The sequence below is a fragment of the Beta vulgaris genome, chromosome 4 (genome assembly GCF_026745355.1).
Source record: "Beta vulgaris subsp. vulgaris cultivar EL10 chromosome 4, EL10.2, whole genome shotgun sequence".
Classification (NCBI taxonomy): Eukaryota; Viridiplantae; Streptophyta; class Magnoliopsida; order Caryophyllales; family Amaranthaceae; genus Beta; species Beta vulgaris.
This window is the reverse complement of record NC_079205.1, coordinates 31,871,507-31,881,433: the sequence shown is the minus strand read 5'-3', so window position 1 is coordinate 31,881,433 and position 9,927 is coordinate 31,871,507. Positions and strand designations below refer to the sequence as shown.

General features: G+C 36.9%; 1 long non-coding RNA gene and 1 other non-coding gene across 2 annotated transcripts; one reads left to right on the top strand and one right to left on the bottom strand.

Annotated features, from left to right (window-relative positions):
• Positions 1-451: 451 nt before the first annotated feature.
• LOC125497153 (small nucleolar RNA R71) lies at positions 452-558 on the bottom strand. The gene has a single exon (XR_007273793.1). It is a non-coding gene; the product is annotated as a small nucleolar RNA R71 (small nucleolar RNA).
• A 2,718-nt stretch (positions 559-3,276) lies between these two features.
• On the top strand, positions 3,277-5,206 carry LOC109136525 (uncharacterized). Its single transcript, XR_002041414.3, has 2 exons — positions 3,277-3,608; positions 5,018-5,206. It is a non-coding gene; the product is annotated as an uncharacterized LOC109136525 (long non-coding RNA).
• Positions 5,207-9,927: the final 4,721 nt, after the last annotated feature.

The following is a 9,927-nucleotide window of genomic DNA, read 5'->3' as shown; positions in this document are numbered from 1 at the left end:
AGATAATCCAAGGGAAGATAATCCTTTGGATTCTGACTCTGATTCTACAGCATTGTCTCTATTCTCCACCAGAATCAGAGATGGCTCAAGGCTTACTGACTTTTCCCAACCCTCTTTGGCTGAACTTCCCAAGAGCAATCAAATGCCTGAAATCGAAGCTGTAAATTTCGAGATCAAACCTGCATTGTAAACATGATCGAAAGAAAACAATTTGGTGGTGGACCTAATGAAGACCCTAATCTTCATTATCAGATTTCTGCCAATATTGCTCTACCATTAAGCAGCAGGGAGTGACACAAGATCAGATTCGGGAGATTCTTTTCCCATTTTCACTTCGAGACAAGGCAAAGATGTGGTACAATGGGATTAATCGAGCCACTCTTGGGATCACTGATTGGAATACCTTGGCCTAGCTTTCTACAGAAAGTACTACCCTCCAGAGAAGACTGCTAGGTTGCGTAGTCAGATTACAAATTTCACCCAAGGGACTGATGAGTCTTTACATGAGGCATGGGAAAGATTTAAAGATCTTCAGAGAGAATGTCCCCATCATGGTCTACAAAAATGGTTCCTAGTTCAGGGATTCTACAATGGTTTGGGGAACAACTCGAGACTTATCCTTGACTCTGCAGCAAATGGGAGATTCATGAAACTAGAAATTGATGCTGCACATGATTTGATCGAGGAGATGGCTATCCACAACTCTCAATATGGTAATCCTCGAGGACTAGCTAACAAGGGTGGAAAGCATGAGATAGATTCTATATCCCTATTAGCTGCACAGATGAATGCAATCAGCAATAAGCTTGACAATATGCAGCTCTCCTCTCCTGCAAGTGTTGCTGCTTTGGGTACTACATCGTGATTTTGTGTGATAATTGTGGACAGTTGGACATTGGGCACAAGAGTGTCGGAGTTCTCTCGAACAAGTTAATGCTTTTCAAACATATCAGCCAACAACCCATACTCCAACACATACAATCCAGGTTGAGAAATCATCCTAATTGTCTTACAAGAGCACTAATGTCCTAATCCTCCTACACCACAACCACAAGCACAACAATTGAACCAGAGGTACTACCAACAACCTTCCCAACACCCTCCTGGTTTCTCTAGACCACCTTTCAATCCATCTCAACAAGCACCTCCTGCCGATCCAATGATGGTTGAGATGAGAAACATGATGCTACAAATGCAAAAGATCGACAAGCTGACAAAGCACAAATTGAGTCCATTCTTGCTCACAATAAGATGTTGGAGAATCAGTTGGCACAATTGGCTACTTCGAACTCTACTCGACAACAAGGTGCTCTTCCAGCACAACCTGTTCAGCCTACAGATTCGGCAAATGCCATCACTCTCCGAAGTGGTTCTCACTACAATGGACCACCCATGCCTATTGATGATACTTTGAGTGTGAAAAATGATGAGGAACAGGTCCCAGCTGAAGCTAAAAATGACAAGGAGAACTCTAAGCAAGCACTGAACATGAAGAGACCAATGAAGCCAAAAAGCCTGCTATTGAGGTTCCTCCTATCAAACTTTTTCCCCAATCGTCACCTCAAGAGTAAGCTAGACAAGCAATTTGGTAAGTTTTTGGAAGTCGTCAAGAATCTTCAGGTAACAGTTCCTTTCACGGAATTAATTACTCAAGTGCCTGCTTATGCAAATTTATGAAAGATATCTTGACTAGGAAAAGGGCTTTTAACGAGGTGGAGACGTTGCTTTTACTGAAGAATGTAGTGCCTTTTACAAAATAAATCTCCACCAAAATTAAAAGACCTGGTAGTTTCTCTATACCTTGTCACATTGGTAGTTTGTTCATTGATAAAGCTTTATGTGATTTGGGGGCTAGTGTGAGTGTTATGCCATTGTCGTTTCCTCAAAATTGAATATGGGAAGTTTGAAAGTTACCAATATTACTCTACAAATGGCCGACCGTTCTGTTAAATACCCCCTAGGTATTTTAGAGGATGTGCCTGTTAGAGTAGGTAAATTTTTTTATTCTCGTGGACTTTGTTGTACTTGATATGGAGGAAGATCGGTAAATTCCAATCATTTTGGGTAGGCCATTCCTTCATACTGCAGGTGTCGTCATTGATGTGAAAAATGGTAAGCTTACACTATCTGTTAGAGATGATGAGGTCACTTTTAATCTAAGCACTGCTTTGAAAAGTCCTATTCTAGAGGAAAAGTGTTGGAGTATTGATGTGGTTGATGTAATTTGCCATGATAACATGCCCCAAGCTCTCTATAGAGACCCCTTGGAGGCGGTACTTTGTCTTGATTTTTCCACAGGTGATGGCAGTATATGGAGCAATGAAGTAGATGCTATTGAGACGATGCTAGCAAGTGAAGAATTTGACCTTGATGGATGCCAACAGGTAAAGAGGTTCGATCGATCTGTGTGTGTAACACCCCTCTGGGGACCACGAGCCCGCTAGTAGATATTGTCCTCTCTGGGCCCTAGCCCGCAAGGTTTTGCTTTGGAGTGGGAACGGCCCACCCAAAAGGCCTCTACTAGGTTGAGATATCCACCTCTATATAAAGAAGGCTTTGTTCTCCTCAACTTCCGATGTGGGATGGCTTTGGTGCTAAAAGTTATGATTTCATATCTGATGTATACCTAATTCATGTATGATTAGAAGTTTTATGGTAAAGTTTTATGGTAAACCTTGTAATATGTTGCATGTTCTACTTCTTATAGTATGAACATTTTAGTTGAAATGGTTGTAGGTTGATCAAATCAATTGATCTATGAGATGTTGGTTCTACTTGTTATGGTATGAATATATTAATTGGAATTATTGTGATTATAAAGGTGGTCAATTGAATTGATCTATAAGAAAGTTAATTAGTTGCCACAGATGTTCTCCGAAATGATTTGATTGTTGGAGATGTTATCCAGAGTGATAGTATTTGGCTAACTTATAGAGTTGATGACTTGTTTTTAGAAACAAGAGTATGAGTTTGGTCATTAGAGTAATACTTTAAGTTTCGGGACGAAACTTATTTTAAGGGGGGTAGATTGTAACACCCCGTAATTTTATACATGTTTAGTAATTAGTTATATTATTTTAGTTTATAAAAAAAATATTTTTAAAATGTATTTTATTAAATATATTTTATTTCTCACTTATTGACTTTACCTTAGAGGGTAAAAAAAAAATCAAATTCCAAGTTTGACTAGGTTAAGTATCATAGATTTAGTTAAACTAAGTTATAAAAGAAAAGAGAAAGAAAGAAAAAAAAAAGAGAAAAAAAAGTAAAAAAAAAAACAACAAAACAACATAAGAAGGAAATTAGGGTGCTGCTAACCTCCTCACAACCCTACGAGCAGCATTCTGCTTTCTTTAAAAAAAAAAAAAACTCTTGCTTGAAACTCCATCAAAGCTACAAAAGAAAAAAAAAACTAAAAGAAAATATCATCACCAATATCTATCACACATCAACTTGATCCATCATCTCCATCTTCACTTGGTTAGTGGGTATTTCAAAGAGAGAGAATTGAGTTTTATACTTGAAATTTTAGGGTCGAAATCGGATCAAGAAGACGGAATTCTGGGTCTTTTTACACTCTTCTACGTTCTAATTGCGTTATTAATCAAGTAAGGATTTTTTCCATATTTTAAGTTTAGTATGTGTTAATTTTTCTGAATTTGGAGTTTTGTTAGTTTAGGGTTCTTGAGTTAAATTGAATTGGGGGTTTTGATTATGAGTGTTGGGTGTAGCTTGATTGAAAGGAATTTTGTTTATTAATAGTAAGTTTATCAACAAGAACTATAACTCGTAGGAATTACAGGTCAGATTCGTAATTTGTGTTTTTCGTCAGTTTATGAGCGTTTTTAGCCAAAATACTATTTCACAAAAGTTGTTCGTATCGAAATTTCACCCAAGATAGGCTCAAGAAACATTTCATTTGGACTTCCTTGGAGAAAGTTATCCCTCTTTTAAGTTTCTGCTGAAATTAAATATAATGCATGTTATTTTCATGTAGTTAGTAGTATTTACAGTTTGACTTTTGTTGACCAGTTTGACTTGTGTTGACTTTGGTGTATTCTCTTTGGATTAAATTTAAAGTCAGTTGTTTTCAAAGGTAGTCAAGGCTCATTAACTAGGTTATGTCGTTTATGTGTAAACTATGTAAAAGTTGTTGTAGTCAAGTGATTTATACCATATTATATTATATTGTAGATCGCGGGTTCGTAGAAGAACCCTTTGACTTGTAATTGAGATAGGTTGATAGTGGTTTGCTAATAAGGTAAGATTTCTTACTAAACCTGTACAGTTATGTTTTGTGTTTATTTGGCATTGATTTTGTCAAAATGAGATCGTTTTACTTACGATGTTTAAATATTGAGATTTATACTCATATTCGGATTGATAAGTTTATAAGATTTATATTGAAAAGAAGAAGTCCTCCTATGTAACAAGTTTGATATGAAAGTGTTAGATTTTGAGCAGAGGAAGTTCCTCGCCCTTACGAGGGTTTCTAGTTTGATTAAAGTTTGAGATTTTGAAATGAGGAAGTTCCTCTCCCTGAAGAGGGATTCTAGTTGTGGGGTTGCCGGTAAGCGGCATTCTCCGAGTTTGGAAGTATGCTGAGTTAACAGTGTCTCAACCATTATATATAGTAGTTGGGAGTATATTGATCAATACTCTTGCCATTTGTCTTCCTTCTTGGTACGTTATCAAGTTAGGGGTATGCATACTAGGGACTTTGGTGTTTACCTTATCTAGTGAGCCTAGCTAGCTCATTGGATTTTTATTACTTCCTACTCACATATTTCAAAGGAGTTATATTTGAAAGTTTTACAGAATGGTTTAGAAAGAAGGTAAAGTGGATTTGAATTATTGAAGGTTGTCTATTATATTCAAGTTGAATGTTGTACAAGTGAAATGATTTTTGTGGAATACTATATATGTATTCCACCTGCACATTGGATAGTTCAAAGTTGTTATTGGTATGAAATCTTGCTCAGCCTTTTGGCTGATATTACATGTCTTCAATGTGCAGGGCTTGATGGTGACTAGCTTATATTGGGGTGAGAGCGTTGACCACACCTAGATGTAGATTTATTAAAGTTAAGACTTCCGCTGCAATAGATTAGAATTATGGTCTGTTATAGGAGTGTATTAATTAATTACATTTTCTTTTAGTTGTAATAGTTAATAATTAATTTATGTATTAGTAGTAGTACCTTTCGCCTTGCTGTTATTAAGTGTTTAATAACCGCGACATAACAACTCTTGAATTGTCCATGCTTTGTACTCTAATATGTTTTCTAAAGAAAGTGGAAATTCAGGGTTGTTACAGTGTGTAATGTAGAGGTAAACGGTCGTGCGGGACCTGCATAAACCAGCACTATTCGGGAGGCAACCCGAATCTCTAACTCTTCCTTTTCCTTTTACTTTTCATTTCTCTAAACAAAAGAAAAGAACAAAAATATTTGCATATTGAATTTACTTGAATTCAATTCATTTTTTTTTATTTTTTGTGTTTTTGAATTCACTTGAATTCGTTTCTTATTTTTTAGTTTAGTTAGTTTCTTTTTGTAGTTTCTTTTAGTTTTTTTGAATTCACTTGAATTCAATCTTCCTTTTTTTTAGACTAACCATGCTAACAAGTGTTGTCTAGTGATTTTGGTGTGCTAATTTTGACCCTAGATGAAAGCACGAGCTCAAACATGCGCCCGCGGGATTTACATGCTTTACATTGACAATTACTGCTCACCCGCGGGATTTAGCCGGCGCCCGCGGGAATTCGGCTCCCCTCTCACACCACCTTTTGCCAGCCCGCGGGGTAAAACCCGCGCCCGCGGGGTCGAGCCTGCGCCCGCGGGGTGTAGCCCGCGCCCGCAGCCAAAATTTCCCCCACATCACCATTTTTCTGTCCGCCCGCGGGCTACAACCCGTGCCCGCGGGATTTCGAACTCCCCTACTACCATCCGCACACCCAACCAACGACACCTAACCAAAATAAAAAAAAAACCAAACAACAACCCCACCCCTCAAACACTCTCGACCCCACACATCCTCGCCCCCACCCTCCCTCATCTCGACCGCCGTCCGACCCGCCGACGCAGCTACCCTAACCCATCCCCAAAGCCACCTCCCTCCCTTTTTCCATTCACATATTCTTTAAACCCTAAACCTTCTCATTGAATTGGGGTTTCTTCTTGAAGGTGCTTTGAAATTTCAATTGGGACTCTTGGACACATACTTGGATTTCCTCAATCAAGTCCCCTACATCAATCAATCTTGTACTTCACGTGGTATTGTTTATTGTTGATCAATCTTGATTGGTGCTTAGCTCGTGTTGAATTTCTAATTGCCATCGACACTACTTCTGAGCCATCCTCGATGGACGAAGCTCCCGTTGCGTGAGCTTTCTTTTTTTTTCCCTTCCCTTACTTTTTACATAGTGAGACACTGTGCTGTATTTAGCTTGGGGGAAGGATATTCTATCCTCTATTGCTTTCTAGTGTAGTTTTTATTGCTTTGTAGCTGTTACACGCTTTTGCCTGTTCGTTAGGAATAGGATTTTACGTGTAACCAAAAAAATGTACTACTTTCTTAGTTGCATCATAGTTGCGCTTTAGCTAGCTCATTTCATTCTAGTTTTCATCTATGGGACTATTGTTGGCACACCTTCGAGAACTTTGTGGATATCTCTACTACAGCTCATCAGCTTTGTTGTACAGTGGTTTCATGATTCTTCATAGCATAATTGTGATACGATTAATTGGCCTGGGTAAGACTGTTTGATCTCTCTGACTGGCTTTAACTTTACTGTGCAGACAAAATTGACCCATGTGAGCTTCTGTGCCTAATAAACTGACGAATCTGTGTCAGTTATGTTCTTTCATGAGTGATTAGTTCCTCAGTTGATGTATTGATCTTGATTTTGACCTGGTACTCCTTGATACTTGATTGTGTACACTATTTGATATGATTGAGGCGTTCTCATGATTTTAGCTCCAGAGTTCTACTTGTTTACATATTTCCCATCTCTAGCCCCGCAGAGCTTTCTTGACCTTTGCTTGCTACTTTCACCCATATTACAACCCTTAATCTCATTTGATTATTGTCCCAAGCCTAGCTTGGGGGAGAAAGTGTTAGTTTTGGTCATACTATATTACATGGATGTAGTTAATTCGTGGTTTTGTTGAAGGAAAGTGTTATTAATGAGCTTTATCATCGAATTCGAATGTGGTTCAAAGAGATTTTGGCAATATGAAAAAGAAGAAGAAAAAGAAATGAAAGAACAAAGAAAGTGAACATATTTTGAAAGAAAAGTGTAAAGGTTATATATGGGTTACTATGCATGAAAGATAATGTGGTGATATTTTGGTAATGGTGGTGTTATTTGAAGCTGTGAATGATTTGTTAGGCCGTTTTTACATTGATATTTGCTCCCCTTCTTGGCTTTTCCACCACATTTCTCAAAATATGATCCATACCCTTAACCCTAGCCTCATTACAACCCTTGAAAGTCCTCTTGATCTTTGTGTGTTACATTTTCGTGTTGAAGGTGAGTCAAAAGGTCAAAGTTAAAGAGTACTGCTTCTTCTGAGTTGATATATATAGGTTGAGATCGTTGAGTGTCATTGGTTTTCGCCCTAAACACAAGAGAGTATTAGTTCACATATCGTTAAGTCCAGCTTGGGGGAAAGGGTTTGTGGTAAGATTGTTGAGTTGATTGGTCACATGACGTGCTATGCGGCTTTGTTTCATTGATACTCGATGCTTGGTTCATGTCTTATTGATATCTCTCGTGTTGTGGATTGTGTGCTTGACCCTGTTTTAGCCCCATATTGTAGGTTATCATTTTCTTCCCGTGTCTATTGTTTGATTGCTTGAGGACAAGCAACAGTTTAGCTTGGGGAGTTTGATGAGTCATATTAATATAGGTATTTCATGATGCATTTAGGTTGCATTTTAGGATCATTTAGTTGCATTCTTAGCCATAATTGCATATAGTTACTTAAGTTGAGAAGATATACTCTTGTGTGTGTTTTCGGTGTTTTTGTTAGTTTTCAGGTATTGAGAACACAATTGGAGTATTATTGGACAAGCTTAAGCATGAGAAGCATCTAGGAAGGAGCTAAGTCAAATGAGAAGTCCAAAGGGCATCTTCGAGTAAGATTGCAACCCAAACATAGCGAAAACATATTAAAAGAAGTATGGAAATTGAGTCATGTGCACTCTTTTGATCATAACTCATTATCTAGAGATTGGAATTTAGTTATTCCAGGTGGGTTGGAAACTAGACTTGAAAAGCTTTCCAACGGTATATCACACGCCCCGATACGACTTCTAGTTTGCGAGATATGGTCTTTGCAAGTTGATGCTGTTTTGCAGGCCGAAAACCCGCGCCCGCGGTTATTCCGTGTTTCCTAGTCGAATAGGCTTTATCTTTTGACGAATTAGACTCTATTTTTCTAGTTTTTTTTTTTAGGAAATAGAAAGGTACAAAGACTCAAGGGAATATTATTATTTCCTATCTTATTTTCTATTTGGTTTTTTCCATCATTAATTCATTGAGATTAGAACGCTCTTTTCTCTCAATTAGTGAAGAACCCTAGTTTTGCTTTTTCCCGAATTACATTGAATTTTCAATAGAAGCTTTGATTTTTGCAAGATTGGTTCTACAATTGGTATTATTTCTTTTCTCTTCGTATTCCTATTCAATCCTTTATTATTAATTCATGTTTGCTTATTTAATTATGAATATGTCTTCCCCAATTATGATTGAGTAGTATTTCTAGGGTTTATGGGGATCCATGATCAATTAGGAAGGGATGTTTATTAAAGTATTGATTTTTATTGATGCATGTTGATTCCTATTGAATGTTTTTATGTCTTTTCAACCATTTGGCCAGATTTGATTGTTATAGTGTTGCAATATTAGGTTATGCCCGAGAGGTATAAACTTGATATTAAGGCTAGTTTCAATAGGTAGAGTTGGTATTAATAAATTGCGAGAGCCTGTTAATACTTTCTATGGTTGATTTAGACTTGAGAGAGCGAATCAATCTATTAACTGCATTATTAATTGTTGATTTTTGTGTTTCATCCCGAATTATTGATCATTGGTGAACCTATGCATTAGACTTTTTATTATTGATAATTCTTGATATAGTTATAGTCTAGTTTAGTATAATTATTCACAAACACTCGTTCCTATATTCTAGATTTGACTGACAATTAGGAAAAGAACACTGTTTCTCTGTGGATTCGACCCTACTTCCCTGACTACTATTTGTTAGAGGACTTTAGGATTACTTTTGATAAGGTGATACGACTTTAGCCTGTCACTACTTAATTTCCTTTCTCGTCGAGTTTATGTCCTTTAGGACTATAATGTTATCAACCTTGTTTCATTCATTCTTTTTTTAATTAATAACATAATCACATTTTCATTTTTATTGGTCTTTCATCATTTTATTTATGGTTCTAATTCAACGATGAAACTTAAATCACCTCATGGACTTGACTAATAATAATAACAAAAGAGATCTAAAATAAAAAAGGAGAAAAATAAAAAAGGGACATAACTTGAATTTGGAGTTATTCCCGTCTTCCCTCCTTCAAACCTTCCAATACCCTAAACTAATAACTTGTGTGCAAGACTTCCTACATCAAAATAAATCAATGGCAGGCAAAAAAAGTGAAAGAAATTCAGAGTGCAATAAAAAAAGAAGATCAAAACCAAAAGTAAAGCGCACAAAAGTGCAAAAAGAAAGAGCCAAAGGCGAAAAGAAATAGAAAGTCAAGTTAGGGGGCATGCACACAAGTTTTAGGGCATATTCTCCCTAGCTTATTTTCAGTTCAATTCAGTTCAGTTCAGTTCAGCTCAATTCAACTTAGTTTAGTTCAGTTGAGCTCGATTCTTTTATAACCATCTTGTTAAATATTATTATT